Here is an 18,402-nt window from a genome sequence, read left to right as displayed (position 1 = left end):
AGGTTCAGGGAATACCTCTTCTATGGAAGACCATTTTTTTTTTTTTTTATCATGTTTTGTTGCTGTGACTGTTCTGTTATTGCTGTTCACGATTTTTATTTGTTGTTTACAGGGGGGGCGAGGGAGGGTCTGGGAGAATACTGGTCTATAGTTGAGTAACAAAGAATTTAAGGTAATGTCTCCTAACCCTGCAGTATCAGTGAGCTGCACACAGTGTGAGTTACTCTTTGCGAAGGTAGCACAGCTCGAGAAGAGGATTGAAACGCTGCAAGACATTCGTAACGACGAGGAATTTATTGACTCTATTATAGTTCCTGCGCAGGCTGTGGAGCCTTCATGTGCCAAAGGACTAACTCAGATCTTTCTACACGAGATCACAGCTGATGTGGAATCTCACACTGCAGCCCTGGCTGACACACTTCCCTGGATCTGTCCAAATGACACTGGAATATCTGGTGAAGCTTCCAAACCGGACGGTCCGACTGACATCTCACACTGGAACAGTGTTGGTGCCAAACCCAAATCATCAACCCCAGCCAGGATCTGGTCTCATGTTGTCCGTCGCAGAGGTAAATCCAGCACTAAACCTAAACCTCCAACACTCACTCCGCCACCTGAAGTTCTATTGCACAATAGATACGATCCATTGACTCAAAATAGAGTGTGTGATGATGAATGTAACCCAAACATGAAGACAAACAAAATAAATGGCCCCAAACCTCAGCCTAGGGTTAACCAGATCATCAGGAGAAGCCCAAATCCCACAACCAAGGTGAGGACTACAGAAGTGATCGACACCTCCACACATATAACAATGAGCTGTGCAAGGCCAGACAGCTGCATTTATCTGAAATGATTAATAAGAATGTCAACAAGTCTCGAACTCTGTTTGCTATGGTTGAAAAACTCACAAATCCTCCTAAACAGTCAAACCCAGACCTCCTCTCCACTGAGAAATGAAACGAATTTGCAAAACAATTAGACAAAACATTCACGCAACACAGACAAACAAGAAAACTAATCTGTGTCTAAAACCTAGAAATACCTCTGACGTTATGTCACAATTTAATATTGTTAATTTAAAAATCCTAGAGGAAACAGTTCGGCAGCTGAAATCAACAACTTGTTCTCTGGACATAATACCATCCGACTTTTTAAAAACTGTTTTTACCTCAGTAGAAAGTGATCTCCTACAAATAGTTAAGAGCTCACTGGCATCAGGCATTTTTCCCAAGTCACTAAAGGCAGCTGCCATTAAGCCACTCCTAAAGAAGAGAACTCTAGATGCCTCTATGATGAACAACTACAGACCTGTCTCTAATCTCTCTTTTATATCCAAGATTATTGAGAAAGTTGTATTTAACCAGCTCAACGACTTTCTGAATGAAAGTGGAAGTCTTGATAAGTTTCAATCAGGCTTCAGACGTCATCACAGCACTGAAACAGCTCTGGTCAAAGTGTTAAACGACATCAGGTTGAATACTGATTCTGGTAATGTTTCAGTCCTGGTTCTGTTGGATCTCAGTGCTGTGTTTGATACTGTAGATCACAGAATCCTGTTGCACAGGCTGGAAAACTGGGTTGGACTTTCTGGAGCGGTCCTTAACTGGTTCAGGTCCTACTTAGAAGGCCGGAGTTATTTTGTTACTATTGGCAGCTATGAATCTGAGCGAGTGGCCATGACTTGTGGAGTCCCCCAGAGGTCAATGCTTGGACCTCTTCTGTTTAACTTGTATATGCTCCCTTTGGGTCAGATATTGCAGAATTTTAACATCAATTATCACAGCTATGCAGACGATACACAACTTTATGTGTCTCTGTCACCGGACGACTGCAGCCCAGCAGACGTACTGTGTCAGTGTCTGGGGGAAGTAAACACCTGGATGAGAGAGAATTTTCTACAATTAAATGAAGACAAAACTGAGATCATTCTGTTTGGTAGCAAAGAGAAGAGGGTCAGCGTTGGTAAATATCTTGAGACTCTGGATCTTACAATCACTGACCAAGTTGGTAACCTCGGAGTGTTGATAGACTCAGATCTGACTTTCAGCAGCCACATCAAAGCTGTCACCAAGGCAGCTTTTTACCATCTCAGAAACATCAACAGAATTAAAGGTTTCCTCTCCCAAAAAGACCAGGAGAAACTCATCCATGCATTCATCTCCAGTAGACTCGATTACTGTAATGCTCTTTCAACTGGACTTCCCAAAAAGAGCATTAAACATCTGCAGCTCATCCAGAACGCTGCTGCTAGAGTTTTAACCCGGACTAAGAGATCTGAACACATCACACCAGTTTTAAAATCTTTACACTGGCTTCCAGTCAGTCACAGAATAGATTTGAAAAGCCTGCTGATGGTTTACAAATCCCAGAATGGTTTAGGCCCAAAATACATCTGTGATATGTTCAGAGAATATAAACCCAGCAGAGCTCTTAGATCCAAGGACTCAGGTCAGCTGGTCCAGTCCAGAGTCCAGACTAAACATGGAGAAGCAGCATTTAGCTGTTATGCTGCAAATAAGTGGAACAAACTGCCACTGGAGATTAAACTTTCACCAAATGTAGACATTTTTAAATCCAGGTTAAAAACATTCCTTTTCTCATGTGTCTATGCATGAAATATCTTTTAACTTATCTAGACTGTTGCCTGATTTTAAATTCATTTAAATGATTTTATTTGTTTCTCTTTATATTATTTTATGTATTTTTAATGCTTCTTGCACTCCCTGCTGCAATGCTTTTATTTTATGTAAAGCACTTTGAACTGTTTGTACATGAAATGTGCTATACAAATAAATTTGATTTGATTTGATTTGATCACCCTGAATGTCAATGGCTTATCGACTCCTGTCAAGAGAAGTAAAGTGATATCAAATTAAAAAGGGAAAAGGCACAAATAATATTTTGTCAAGAAACCCATCTAACAGATCAAGAGCATGAAAAGATAAAGAAAATGGGTTTTAGACATACTTTTTATTCATCCTTTAAAACAGGACGCAAGAGGGGCGTGGCAATCTTGATGCCAAATGGGGTCCATTTTGAACTCCAGTCGGAGATTAAAGACAGGGAGGGCAGGTTTATTATGGTAAGGGGCAAATTAGATGACAAGGATGTGACCTTGATGAATGTGTATGCGCCTCCAGGCAGCAACAAGACATTTTACAAGAAGATATTTGACTTAATAGCATTCCAATCTGCTGGAGTATCAATCTGTGCGGGTGACTTTAACATAGTTTTGAACCCAAAGTTGGACACGACTAATCAAAGGAGGAAAATTACCCCCACTGAAAGATGGATTAAAAAAAGGATCCAGGATCTTGGTTTGATGGATGTCTGGAGGGATTTCCACCATCAAGATAGACAGTTTACCTTCTACTCAAATCGTCACAATGCATATTCAAGAATTGACTATCTATTTGTGCATAACTCAGAGAGGCACAGGCTAAAGGAATGTGAGATAAACCATAGAGATATATCAGATCACTCTAGTGTCCACTTGAAACTACATCTAGATTCTAGGCCCAAAATGACAACGTGGAGATTAAATGTGAGTATGTTAAATAGCCCTGAGTTTAAAGAGAAAATAAAGAAAGAATTTAAAACATATTTGGATTATAATGATGATGGGAATGTGAATCCAATGATGTTATGGGATGCAGCCAAAGCGGTCCTGCGGGGGAAAATTATATCAGAGTCTGCGTTTATTAAAAAAATTAAAACCCAAAAACTCTTAAAACTGCAGAAACAGCTAACAGAGCTTGAACAACAACATAGCAATAGTAAAGACCCACAATTACTCATACAGATGAGACCACTCAAACAAGAAATAGACAAAATTCACTGTGATGAAGTAGAGAAAAACCTCCGATTCTCAAAACAGAGACATTATGAGGCGGGTTCCAAAGCATCCAAGTTACTAGCCTGGAGGCTGGGGAAACAGCAATCGGAAAATACAGTCTACAAGATTAGGGATCCGACCACTAAAACAGTTACACATAAACTGGAGGGCATACAAAAAGCATTTGAGAAATTTTATCAGACCCTGTATACCCAACCCACACCGTTTGACTCCACCAAAGTGGAAGAGTTCCTGTGCCAATTGGACCTGCCCTCCCTGGGGAAATTGTACAACAAAAAATTAATAAAAGAAATTTCAGCTGAAGAAATTGATAGGGCGATTTCCTCCCTGAAGTCCTCTAAGTCCCCAGGGTCTGATGGATTTCCGGGAGAATGGTATAAATCGCTGAGGGAGCAGTTAATACCAATACTGCATAAAAGCTTCAATTATACCCTGAGGGAGGGAGTCCTCCCCCCTTCTTGGAGGGAGGCTATGATTTCGGTGATTCCAAAAGGGGGCAAGGACCCAATGGAATGTGGATCTTATAGACCTATTAGTGTTTTAAACCAAGATTATAAATTGTATGCAGCCATCCTGACCAAAAGAATGGAGGAAGTGTTGCCTCTTCTAATTGATGAAGATCAAACTGGGTTTATTAAAGGTAGACAAACTCAGGATAATATAAGGAGGACCCTCCACACTATTGAACATATAAAAAATGAGAAAATTGGATCTATCTTACTAAGTATGGATGCGGAAAAAGCATTTGATTCGGTGGGGTGGGAATTTCTCTATAAAGTTATGGACAAATTTGGTTTCCACGAGAAGTTCATTAAAGGCATCAGGGCACTATACACGTCCCCTATAGCTAGAATTAAGGTAAACGGAGGCCTGTCAGGAACTATTCACCTGCAACGTGGCTGTCGTCAGGGCTGCCCAGCCAGCCCAGTTCTCTTTAATCTTTTTATTGAACCTCTTGCTCAAGCCGTAAGACAGAATCCTGACCTGGAGGGCATTACAATAAAAGGAAGGGAATACAAAATTTGTCTTTACGCGGACGACGTTCTGGTCAGCCTAAAGAATCCAGAGTCAGGAATACCAAAATTAATGGACTTCCTGAGGGGGTACGGAAACATGTCCGGCTACTCCCTAAATGTGGATAAAACACAGGCCCTAATATTCAATTTCATGCCATCATTAGATCTTAAAAATAAGTACAAATTCAACTGGGATTCTTCCTCTATTAAATACTTGGGTGTGAAATTAACAAAGGATATATCACATTTATTCTTGGAAAATTATACAAGTATTAATTCCAGATAAAGGAGGAACTAGACAAATGGGTCTCCCTGCCCCTGGAGCTTGGCAATAGGATTTTGACAATAAAGACAAATATTTTACCCAGATTACTTTATCTGTTCCAGTCTTTACCCATTTGTGTTCCTGATTGTCAATTTAGAGAGTGGGATAAGAGGATATCTCGTTTTATCTGGAATGGCAAAGCTCCCAGGGTGAGATACAAGACTCTACAGTTGCCAAAGTGCAGCGGGGGGATGGGCTTACCAAGATTTAAAGATTACTATTTAGCGGCACAAATAAGACCGTTGTTGCTCTGGTGCAACAAAGACTACTCTGCAAAATGGAAAGAGTTAGAATTATCAATGTCAGACAGGCCTTTACAGAGTCTATTAGGAAACCCAATGTTGGCTAAACAATATGATTTCCAGAGCCGGTGGACTAGATTCTCTATGGAAATCTGGTCTGGCCTGGCGAAACAACTCAATATTCAGAACGAAATTAGAATTTTAATGTGGCCAACTCACGATCCAGATTTCAAACCAGGTTTAGGTGATGGAGGTTTCATTCAATGGGCGAGGAAAGGACTCTCCACATTATGCCTAGTAATTAAAAACCAGGATTTTATAGACTTCAAAACCATCTCAGATAAATACGGCCTTGCTCGGCAGACCTGTAGAGAGATTTTTCCTGGAAAAATGGCATTAGATTTTTCATAACACCTAAGCAAAAGTCTAAGCAGACAGGACTACAACCTACTTGCTGGAGAGGATGTGGACATGGTATGGCAGATCATACACATGTATTCTGGAGCTGTCCCACTCTTAAATCATTCTGGGATAGAGTCCAAAACATAATTAGAGAAGTCCTGCAGTATAATTTTGATTTTACCTGTTTATCATTCTACCTGGGTAACATAGATAAGGAACTACCAAAGAAAGACAGATATCTCCTGAAAATCTTTATGGCCGCAAGTAAAAAAGCCATAACAAGGAGATGGCTCAAAACAGAACCTCCCACGGTTAAACAGTGGAAAGCCATAATCAAAGACATCCAAACTATGGAACTATTGACTTTTAGCCTCAGGTTACAAAGGGGCAAAGGTGATGCCCTCTGGGAAAAATGGGACACCTACATCGCAGGAGGGGGTGATGACCTATCTTGATGCCTTGTGCAATCTGGTAATGAAAAGCAATGACCAGAATGTTTGAGCCTGTGGCTCCCCTGAGTTTTTTTTTTTTTTTTCTGTTTTGTTTTTGTTTTTTTGTGAATATGCGCATGTATGCTTATATGACTAGGTTTGGCAATCATTAGGATGTGTGCATGCATTTTTTTTTTTTATTATTATTTTTTTATTCTATTTTTATTTTTATTTATTTTTTTCCCTCTTTTTTTTCTCTTATTTCTGTTGTTTCTCGTTTGTTTTTTAGGTCGCATAGCTGGTATTTGAATTGTTTCGCCACACCTGATTGTGACCTGAAAAGATAGAAAAATAAAGTTTAAAAAAAAAAATATGATGATCACAAATCAACTCATTCACTAACAGAGACTTCGAAAGGAGAGATCTGATATTCAGCAAACCACATTTAATAGTTTGATGTTTTTGTTCAGTTAAAGTTTTTGTTTTAATAATTTCTTTTTGCACAAGAGGATTTGCTCCTTTTGTGTTAATCGATTGGGTGGGTAGCAGCAGGTGGGAAGCTGCAGAGAAGTGTGTAAGACTACAACTCTGCATCCTGGTCTGAGCCCTGGGTTGTCATAAATGGCACCAACATTTATGTAAAGTCGTTTTATTGTAAATATATTGCAACAAATTCAATCCAATAAAATCCAATCTTATTTATAAAGCACTTTACAACAACATCAGTTGACCAAAGTGCTGAATTTGTACATTTTGATTCACAGGATTGAATCTAGAGACGAATAACTAAAATAAATCCAAACTTTGTGGAACTTTTATTCCACAGAATCTTGTTTAATCATTTTCTAATCGCACATCAATCTGTTTTGGAAGGATTTTACATTTAATTCCTTCTTTAGTCATTTCAGGAGACTTTATTTATTCAATTTACTTTATTTCCGAATCCCTTTTCTTTTCAGGCTTTATTTAATTACATGTTTTTTCTAACTTCTTCTTCTCATTATTATTATTATTATTATTTCCATCTCTAAGTGCGACAGAGGTCGGCTGATCTCTGAAACATTTCTCTGAAGCTGTATCTTGGTTTTGTTTTGTATTCTAGTTCATAGTTCTGTCAGTATTTGCCTGGTCCATAAGTTTTCTGGTTCATCAGTTTTCTGGTCTTTTACTTTATGTATCTGCAGGTTGTGTTTGCTGTGCTTGTTGTGTGAGCAGTCACTTTGGTCCTCTTTACTCTGTTTGAGCTTTATTCTTCCTGGCAACTCAGCATTTGGGTCCTCAACCTCCCGCTCCCCCCTGACCTCTGACAAACTGTTACATGTTCCTGGACTACCTTTCAGGAAAGTCTTTCAACTTTAATATGACACACAATGAAATGAAGGAGCTACCTGATAGAAGCCAGCGTCCAGCAGTGGGAACCCAAACGCACAATCGAGCGGCGTGGCTTTGATCTCGTACCGGATCTGTGAAGCAGCTGATTCATATCTGGTGACAGAGAAGGCTTGGAAGGACTTTCCGGAGCTCTCTAAACGGGGAGGCCTCCTCTTTAGGGACACAGCTGAGAAACGACGACAAACAATCAGAAAAATGGCAAGGCAAGGCAAGGCAAGGCAATTTTATTTATAGAGCACAATTCATACACAGGGCAATTCAAAGTGCTTTACAGCTACATAAAATCACAAGAAGGCAATAAAACCATTAAAAAGGAATAAAATAAAATAAAAGAAAGAAATTAAAAAAGAAAGAATATTTAAAACCCATTAAAATAATCATTAAGTAATTAAAAAGTGAAGAGTGCAGATAAAATACTTTAAGGTGTCATACACTGCACGAAAAGAGGGATTTGTGTCACTGTGGACGGCAGTGAACTTCCGCGAATTTGCCTAATTTTCGGACGCACCTGGGCGCTTGCAGGCAGACAAACTTTAAGTTTGTTGAGCGAGAAAATCGTCGGAAACGAACCCGACTCGCGGCGGGCTCTCACAGCGGGGTGCTAATGGCCCAGCGATTAGCACCCCGCTGTGAGAGTGCCTGGACCTCTCACTGGCCTCGCTGGTATTGGACGAAAAAGGCACGTGATTACATAAAAAAGCTCCTGTAAAGCTGTCCGCCCATTGGCCAATAAGGTTAATATATGCATACTTTATATGGGCATATCATTCAGCAATTATGATTAATAATTGTGATTATGATTACTAATATTTCTGGGATGTTTGTGTACTTCATATATTCACGCCATTCTTATAAGCTGCACTATGACTAGGCTAATGCAGGCATGAATGACGTGAATCTATTGAGAATGAAAAAGAAAACTTTTTTTTTTTTTTAAAGCGCTTTTATTGCCACACCACACAATGTACATAGCTTACATTGTAATAAGAACCATGTTGATAATAAAGAATTGAAAACTATATACACACACTGCTGTAGCCTACGATATACACAATAAGCCTAAACGCCGCCGTTTGGAATCCGCATTCCTCCGGTCCCTGCAGGGTCTGCGGAGTTGTCAGACGTCCTCATCCTGGATCAGAAGCTGGTTTCTGGGAGCTGTTGGAATAACCAATAAATAATCCATGCACAGCATATTGACAACTTGTCTATAAAGTAACGAAAGTCATATTGACAGCGTATATGTTCTTACTCTCTTTCACTCTTCTGTGGTGAGACTGTGAGTATTTCGGGTTGGCTTCAAGACGCGCCTGTAGCACAGCACACAGGTCCGTCACGCAGCTGAAAAAAACAAACAAGAGGAATGAATAAAATGACCGGTGCTTAAAAGTATCAGTGCCAGAGCCGTGGTAAAAGTCAGCGCCGCTCACCCTCGATAGTGTCCCCGTCTGCCTCTCTGAAGTTCGGACTGTTTGACACCGCCTCCTTCAAGCGACTCGTTACATCCATATTGTGAGGTGACAGTAGCCTGTAAAAACAACAGGCCTATGGTTAATAAAAAAAACTGCATTAACGTAACATCGGGTCCAACTCAACTAGATATTGGGAGAACATTCACTTATTCTTACCCTTGACCTGGATTATAATGCCACGGTGAGTTATGCAGGCGGCGAACTGCTTCCTATAAATTGAAAACACGAAATTCATTTTTTTAAATAAAGCAACTCACACTGGTTTTCACGTGATGGACACAATTAAGTTGAGTTTAGCCTAAAGCCACAGTCAATAACCTACTCTTACCGCGGTTTTCGGATTCTGTATCCGCCTTCTCTTGCGCTCTTCAACTTCTCTGGAATGTAACTTCAGTCCGTTCTCGACGGCCATCTTGCCTCCAACCTAGCGAATCTCTGGTCGATTCCATCCAGCACCCTCTCCACGACCGTATCCACAGTGCTGGCCACCATACGAGACATCCCGGTCATAGCATTCAACAGGACTTTCATTTTATCTGCCTGTAAGCAAGTGAGTAAGTAAGTTTAATATACAGCACATTTAAAATCAGCGAGAACTGTCCCAAGTGCTGTACAGTGTCAACAAGACTAAAATTAAACAATCAAATGGTCATGTGCAAGTAGAAAAAAACACACAAACCTGTAGACCCGCAGAGAGTTGCTGGGGAGTTGAAAGCTAGTCGTCTTCCAGCCACAAACCAGGGCAGTTTTCACAGTACGGGACTCTGTCTCCCTTTCTGCCGCCAGATCTGCTCCTTAAACTTTTTGTTTACACTGCACGACACAATGTTTCTCATACGTGATTGAACGAGAGCTTATGCGAGCCGTTAAGCTCCACCAATCATATGCGTATACGTCATTACACGGAATACTCGCGAGACAACCTCCCGTCCTTTTGCTATTTAATGTTGTCTGACCACAGCTGGCAATTTGCACTGTTTTGACACAAAAATGGACTCTGCAAGGACAAAGAAAAGACCTCGGCGATATTGTGACCATTGTGACACCGAATTAAGCCATACACAATAAAACACTGAGCGCACTACTGCACATTATGTATACAGGCCAGATTTCTATATTTTTATTTCTATATTTCTATTTTATTTAAGAAACCTTTTAGAATATTGCTGTTGCATGCTTATTTTATCTTTATCTTATCTTTATTATTATACATTTGGACATCCAGTGCGGGCAACAAAGAAAATAATTTCATTGTTCAGGGAAACACGTTTCTAACTGCACACATGACAATAAACCTTTGAAACCTTGAATCCTTGAATTTTGCCCACAAAAAGCGGTTACAAAAGAGGTGTTTGGAAAAAAAAACAGATATGCATCACCTGTCACCAGCAGACAGCGTGCACCTCTTCTTTTTCAAGACAACACAGCAACAAACTTGGCTGGAGTTGGAGGTGATGGTCAGGAACGTGTAGAAACAGGCCTGCCCACCCCCCACCTCACCTCACCCCACCCCACTTGAAAATGACTGTGGCAGCTCCTGACCTGATCACTGGCATTTACATATTAAAGGCTCTCCTAAGTAGGGGAGGGGAGGGGGGCATGGGGGAGCAGTTGCCAGGTCAATTTGCGACAATTTGGGCCAAGTTTTCACTTTTACCACCGCAAATGCAGGGGCTTAACATATGCGGACATGTAAGGGGCCACATACATCCGTAAATCCCTCTTTTCATGCAGTGATATGCACAGCTAAATAGAACTGTTTTCAGCCTGGATTTAAACATTGTCAGAGTTGAGGCCTGTCTCACATCTTCTGGAAGACTGTTCCAGATTTTAGGGGCATAAAACTGAAATGCAGCCTCACCTTGTTTAGTCCTGACTCTGGGCACCAGCAGGAGACCCCTCCCTGAGGTTCTCAGAGCCCGAGTTGGTTCATATGGCTCTAACATGTCAGAGATGTACTTTGGCGCTTGACCATGAAGAGACTTGTACACAAGCAGAGCTGTTTTAAAGTCTATTCTCTGAGCGACAGGAAGCCAGTGCAGAGACCTGAGCACTGGACTAATATGGTCGTATTTCCTGGTTCTAGTCAGGACTCGAGCAGCAGCGTTCTGGATGTACTGCAGCTGTCTTATAGCCCGTTTAGAGAGCCCAGTGAGCAGGCCGTTACAGTAGTCTAACCTGCTGGAGACAAACGCATGAATCAGTCTCTCTAAGTCTGGTTTAGACACTATTCCTTTGATTCTGGCAATGTTTTTTAGATGGTAAAAAGCTGCTGATGTTACTGATTTAATGTGGCTGTTAAAGTTCAGGTCTGAGTCTAATATTACCCCGAGATTTCTAACTTGATAGTTAGGTTTTAGAGAGAGAGTCTCAAGGTGACTGATAACACTTTCTCTTTGTTTCTGTGGGCCACAGACAATGATTTCAGTTTTGTCTGAGTTTAGCTGGAGGAAATTGTTTTGCATCCACACACTGATCTGTTCGATGCAGCGACACAATGTATCTACAGGCCCGTGTTCTCCTGCCGTCAGTGACACGTAGATCTGAGTGTCATCTGCATAATTGTGGTAGGACACATTATAGCTGCGTATTAGCTGGCCTAGTGGAAGCATGTACAGATTGAACAATACGGGTCCCAGGATTGACCCCTGGGGAACCCCACAGGTCATAGCCATTTGGTCTGAGACACAGTTACCAATTTCAACAAAATATTTCCTGTCCTCCAGATAGGACTTGAACCAGTTTAAAGCACGACCAGAGATTCCCACCCAGTCTTCTAACCTCTGTAATAAGATCGCATGGTCAACTGTGGCAAAGGCAGCACTCAGGTCCAGCAGAACTAAGACTGTGACTACTTGCATCTGTGTTCAGGCGGATGTCATTTGTCACCTTGATCAGAGCTGTCTCAGTGCTGTGGTGGGGCCTAAAGCCTGATTGGAAAGTATCAAAAGCATTGTTAGACAGGAGAAAGTCACCAAGCTGTTGGTATACAACTTTTTCTAGGACTTTGCCTAAGAATGGCAGGTTTGATATGGGCCGGTAGTTGTTCAGTACTGTGGCATCAAGATTGCTCTTCTTTAGAAGAGGCTTAATGACAGCGGTTTTTAAGGCCTTTGGAAATGTTCCAGTCTGGAGTGAGATGTTGACTAGATGAGCAAGTTGTGGTAACAAACTGCTCAGCATAGACTTTAGGAATCTAGTGGGCAACTCATCAAGGCAGCACGTTGATGAACTCAGACTGCAGATGGTCTCTTCGACTGTTTTGTCAGTAACAGGTGTGAAATGTGTCAGCTCTAGGTGTCTAGCTGGATGCAGAGTAGTTATTTGTGTTGTGGAAATTATTGCATTTTTAATGCCTCGAACTTTGTCATTAAAAAATATTGCAAACTCATTACACTTGGATGTAGAAATTAGTTCTAAAGGCAGTGAAACTGGAGGGTTTGTTAATCTGTTTACTGTAGCAAACAGGACACGAGAGTTGTTACTGTTAATGATTTCAGAAAAATAACTCTCCCTTGTTCTACGCAAAGTCTGGTTGAACACACATAGCTTTTCTTTGTAAGTCTCATAATGAACCTGGAGCTTTGACTTGCGCCATTTCCGTTCGGCTCTCCGGCACTCCCTTTTCTGTGCCCTGACCAACTCTTCTTTCCTCCATGGCGCCCTTTGCCTACTTTTAACCATTCTAACCTTGACAGGAGCAATGGTATCCAAAACATTTAAGAGACTTGATGTGTAAGAGTTCAACGGATCATCAACATCAGAACACAGGGTGTTCTCAAACCTAATCATTTCCATAAACTGTGTCCATGTTCTGTCAATTATGAGTCTTCCCCAAAAAACTGCAGACCCAGCTGGTGTTTTGGGTAAAGTAGATAGGTCGAAGAAAACACAGAAATGATCAGATAAAGCAACATCAACGACATTCACGTTTGAAATAACAACACCCCTTGAAATGAGCACATCTAGAGTGTGCCCTCTGTTGTGGGTGGGCTCAGTCACATGCTGAGTTAGACCAAAAATTTCAAGGACAGCAGTGAGCTCTTTAGCTTCCTTGTTATGCGCTACGTCCACATGCACATTCAAGTCCCCTGTTATGACTAAACAGTCAAAAGCAGTGCACACAATTGAAAGTAGTTCAGTAAAATCATCAATAAAACAATTCTGTGGTGGTTTATAAATGGTGATATAAAGTATGGAAGATTGTTTTATCTCCATTTTGAATGACACATACTCAAATGATGAAAAAAACCCAAATGACAACTTGTGGGTGGGTATATTGTCCCTGAACATGGCACAAACACCCCCACCCCTCTGGTTTTCTGGTTTCAGACACAAAATTGAAGTGAGGTGGACTAGACTCAATCAGGACTGCATTTGCTGTGTTTTTGTCGAGCCACGTCTCAGTTAAAAACATAAAATCAAGAGTGTGCGAGGAAATAAAACTATTAATTAAGAATGATTTGTTACTTAAAGATCTGACATTGAGTACTGCGTGTTTGAGATTAGTTATAGTTGAACTAGATGCTGTGTTCTTGCAAGGGATATGGATCAGATTTCTCTGATTGGACAGTCTGATTGTCCCTCTCTTCACTCCATCCTTGGACATCTGGTTGAGATGGTGTTTACCAACACAGAGGCCCTTAGTGTCCTAGACAACAGCATTGACGCTGTTGGAAATGACAGCTGTGGTCACCGGTGGTGGGGGCCAAGCTGGGGGGGCTTTGGTCGATGGAGTAGGCTGGGGAGGGAGAGGGGCTCGATGCTTCTTTGAGGATAGAATTCTTGATCTTGCCATGTTTGGCGTGAGAGGAACCATTTTAATCCCCGATTTCACCAAGCTTTCAAGGTGATCAGGAAATCTCCTGGGTGACGGTGGAGAAGAGAAAGATGGTGAAACATCTCTGGAGGGTGTAGATGCAGCAGGTGGTTCCCAGGCCCGTGGTGAGGCCCGTGGTGAAGGCGATGGTGGAGCTGCTGAATCCTGTGTTCGGGATGCTGGAGGTGCTGCTGTGGCTGCTGTGGCTGAATCCTTTGCTGGGTCCTTGGGTGGCGAGGCAGGAGCTCTTCTCTGGCTCGTCTTCTCTCTCTGCGGCAGCACAGGACCCGGTCCTGGTCCTGGTCCTGGTCCTGGTCCTGTTCCTGGCCCTGGCCCCTTCTGATGCCTCAGAGCGTGGAGAAGATTATCCGTCAGTCGTCTCACTCCACCTCTGTTCAGGTGTGGGCCTTTTCTTTGAAAGAGATCATCTCTTTGCCAGAAAAGATTAAAGTTCTCGATGAAATGAGGTCCTCTGGACTCACAGACTTTGGACAGCCATGTGTTCAACTGAAGCAGCCGGCTGAATTTGTTGATCCTCCTGTCGATGTTTGGGAGAGGTCCACTTATGAATGTTGGTATTGTCACTTTATCAAGACTCTCAAACAGTTTCTCAAAGTCTTTTTTTAAGATTTCAGACTGATTCTCTCTGATGTCCACTGCACCCACGTGCACAATCAGCTGTTTCACCCCTTGGTGTTTTGCCAGTACCTCTGGTAGTAATCTTGTGATGTCAGAGACAGTGGCACTTGGATAGCTGCATGTAACCATTCTGTTTATGTTTATATTAGATATGGCTCCGTCTCCAAGCACAAGAGTATCTTTGACCTTGACACTCGGCACAGTTTCTCTGTCCATCTGCTTCTTTGTACCGTCTCTCTGTCTGTTACACTCAGTCACATTTGGCTCTGACAGTGGTAAAAATCTGTTTGTTAACTTTATTCCGGGTGATGTTACATATTCTCTGTTGATACCAACAGTTTGACGATTCTTCGGCTTTGCACCAAGTCCATCATACGTGCCTTTACAGAGTCTTGGAAAAGACACAGTATCATTTAGCTTTAAGTTGGAGGTAGCAGTTTTTTCACCCTTTCCTTTGAATGTGGACTTCTTACCACTGGATTCCATTGGGAGCGTTTCATGAAGTCCCATTTCAGTTTCTAAGGCAAAAATTCGTATCACTGCCTGCTGTGCAGACCGAGCAGACCGAAGTGCAGACCGAGCTGTCCCCTGCTTCCGAGCAGCAAACACCGTAACAAGTGCGGCTGTCGGCAGGCGGCAGCAGGCAGTGATAGGGAGAGAAAATAGGGCCAAGCGATAGTGAGGTCTGACTTTTTCCTGGAGAACGATTTTGTGATGCAAATGTATTACTCTTTTGAACACATATTGTTTTGAGAAGCAAAACGCTTTATTTTTTAAACCCCAGCCAACTAGCCGGACTAACTTCATCAACGCCAAAACTCGGCTGGAACTCTGCTCACAGGACGCAGCGGGGGGTGTGTAATTTGTATTTGCTGTTGCCCATCTTTGCCAGGTCTCCCCTTAAAAAAGAGGTTCTTAATCTCAATGGGATCGTCCTGGTTAAATAAAGGTTATAAAAAACTATATATATATACATATAAGGTGGTAATAATCTGTTGAAGCAGTTCTAAGAGTCTCTCACCTCTGTCAGAGTGGAAGGTGACGGTATAGTGGGACCCCTGACCGTCCTCCTGTTTGCTGACCTGGACTGTGTCGGGTTTGATGGACCACAGGCTGCTCAAGGCTGCTTCCAACACAGCTGCTGAGGCACTGACGGGGATTGGTCCTGAAGGGCACGAAGGCAACGCTCATGAACAAACAAACTCACCTTTCCTCCTGAGTCTGTGGCTGCCGCTCGTTTCCAGCTACATTACCGGTTTTGGCTGAAGAAGGTGCTTCCACAAAGATGACGCTGACGCTCACCTTCTGCACCTCTTTGACTGCCGCGACGCCGGCGGGCCACGAGTCAAAGGTGACCACCTGAGGAACAGCGAGGCAGATAAGAGGATTTCAAAGTCACTTTTATGGACCACGACAAGGTGAAAAATAAAAAATAAAACAGACGATAACATCGTCATACAGAAAATAATAAAAAAAAAAACATTATTACATTCTTTCACAACACAAAAAATCTCTTCCCACAGAACACAAAACTTTCCCAACAGCCCACACACGTGTGAAATCTTGCATGTTATCCATCATCGTGTAATAAGTGTGTTCAACCCTTAGACTTTAATTAAGAACCATTATTGCATTTGTGCTTCCCGAGTTTTGGGTCCCGTTTCTGCGTGTCAGCGAAATAAAAAGTTCAACAAAGTCAAAATACTTTGGACCAAATATAAATAGATTAAATGAAAAAGTCATTTCTGTACGAATGCACACAGGTACAAGATGAGGAAGCCTCGACTTAAAGTGTGGAAACCCTGGAAACCCTTATTTAAGAACCTACCTTGCTGTGGATGGATAACCTAAACACTGCCGTTAATTTATCCAACAGCAACCTATATTAAACCCTTTTAGAGTCTGCCCTCCTCTGCACACGGCAGACTGAAATTAGTCCTTTTTTCATTAAACCAGGAATAATTTATACTCAAATTGTGACCTTAATCATCCAAATTAAATGAAAACATGTGCCCCTTAAAGATTTAAAGCCCCAATGATCAGAAAAGTGAACCCTGAACCGTCAACGTTAATCCTATAACAGCCTCTGAAGGTCATCTTTGTTGTTCACATGAATGGAAAAGATTCTCCGGCTCAAAGAAGCAACACGTCTGCTTTTAGAAAGCGAATAACTCAGAAAGCGCCTTAAATTTAGAGAAAAGCTCGGCCTATTTTTCCCAAAGGCTCCGCTGCTGAGCAGGTAGTTCTGGATGTTTTGTGTTTAACGTGGTAAAATGTGCCGTACCTGCTCCTCATCAAACACTTCGTAATCTGCCACGATGTTCTGGACTTCATTGACGGCATCGTCCGTCTGCTCCTCTGTGAAGGAACTCTCCTCTTGGAACAGAGCGATGTTAATATGAGCCTTGCCTCCGTTTTCATGCTGCAGGAGCTCCATGTAGTAGCTGCAGAGAGAAACTCACGGTTATTCACGCCGTTTCTTCTGCGTCGTGCTGTGAACACATGCTGCCATGCTTACGGTTTTCCCTCCTCCAGAGCCATCACTTCTGAGCGCTGCGACTCCAGCTGTCCGTAGCTATGGACGTAATACGGCTGGAACGCAACTTTTGCCTGGAGTAAAGAAAGTTAACAAGTGAACAATAAAAACTAGGGCTGGGCAACGATTAAAATGTTTAATCTAATTAATCACATGGACTGTTAAAAGTTCAGATAAATACGATGGGGCGAGGCCGTTAAGAGCTTTAAAAACAAACATAAAAAGTTTAAAATCAGTTCTATAAAGGACAGGAAGCCCATGGAGGGAGTTAAGAACAGGAGTGATGTGCACACGTCTGTTGGTGTTGGTTAAAAGACGGGCAGCAGCGTTCTGCACCAGCTGAAGGCGACTGAGAGAAGACTGGGAGACGCCGACATAAAGAGCATTGCAATAGTCTGACCTTAAACTTATTAGGGCATGGATGGCTTTCTCAGGGATTAAAGCAAAAAAAAGTCGTCTGACTGAAATTTTTAGCGATTAAACATCAGATTGAGTTCCCCCCCTTGTACCCCTTCGGAAACCAATGTAGCCATACCTCTGCCCTCAATACAGAACGTACATTGGTTCTATGCAAGGAATGGAAGGATAATGGAGATACTTGATCAGATGCCTCAGCAGACTGTATGATTCTATAACATGTGAAAGTGTGTCCTTTATGCTGTCCTAGCCTATTTTACACATACCTTCCTAAGAGCTAATGCAAGTGTTCAGTTTTGTTTCCAAGGGATAAAAACTTTCACAGTGGATTACGCATTTATTTTAACCGCCTGGAAGGGGGGAAAAGTTTTACTCTATGCATTCTTGTGGCAGCACATTAGATAGCTATTCTGGCTATTTAATGGCATGTAGTTGGCGCAGTGCAAAAATGCTAGAATTCTATAGAATAGAATTCTACTGAATACCAAGTGGTTTTTAATTGAGCTGTGTTTATGGAGGCCTACACCGTCATAGGTGCCCTTCTTTTTGTTGATCACCTACAAATGACAAAAAAAAATAATTAAGTGCAGAGATTTATTGCTGTATCACATTTATTACTGTATCACAAAACAGTTGTAATGCTTAAACACCAAATGCAAATAACAGAACATAAAATAACAATATAACACAACAATAACAACATAATATTAACAAGTCTTTTAACTCTAAAAGTTCTTTGGCCTTTTAGTAAACCCAAAGTCATCCAACTTAAGTACACCTGCTGCACGTTTCTTAGTGCTTTTTGAGGAGGAGGTGGAGGTGGTTGTGCTTCTGGAGGATATCCCTGTAGAG

General features: G+C 41.8%; 1 protein-coding gene and 1 long non-coding RNA gene across 2 annotated transcripts in view; both read right to left on the bottom strand.

Moving 5' to 3' along the window:
• The window catches only part of LOC142384706 (fibrocystin-L-like), a 32,011-nt gene extending 24,219 nt beyond the window's left edge, over positions 1-7,792 (bottom strand). Inside the window, exon 1 of the mRNA XM_075471009.1 lies at positions 7,664-7,792. The gene's annotated coding sequence lies outside the window, so the exon portion shown is untranslated. The remainder of the gene's footprint in view (positions 1-7,663) is intronic.
• A 1,324-nt stretch (positions 7,793-9,116) lies between these two features.
• Positions 9,117-9,704, bottom strand: LOC142384704 (uncharacterized). The gene is made up of 3 exons (XR_012770097.1): positions 9,468-9,704; positions 9,296-9,348; positions 9,117-9,195 (listed from the first exon to the last, which is right to left on the bottom strand). It is a non-coding gene; the product is annotated as an uncharacterized LOC142384704 (long non-coding RNA).
• Positions 9,705-18,402: the final 8,698 nt, after the last annotated feature.

Source organism: Odontesthes bonariensis, chromosome 7 (assembly GCF_027942865.1).
Source record: "Odontesthes bonariensis isolate fOdoBon6 chromosome 7, fOdoBon6.hap1, whole genome shotgun sequence".
Taxonomy (NCBI): Eukaryota; Metazoa; Chordata; class Actinopteri; order Atheriniformes; family Atherinopsidae; genus Odontesthes; species Odontesthes bonariensis.
The sequence above is the reverse complement of the archived record's forward strand: the minus strand, read 5'-3'. Positions and strand labels throughout refer to the sequence as shown.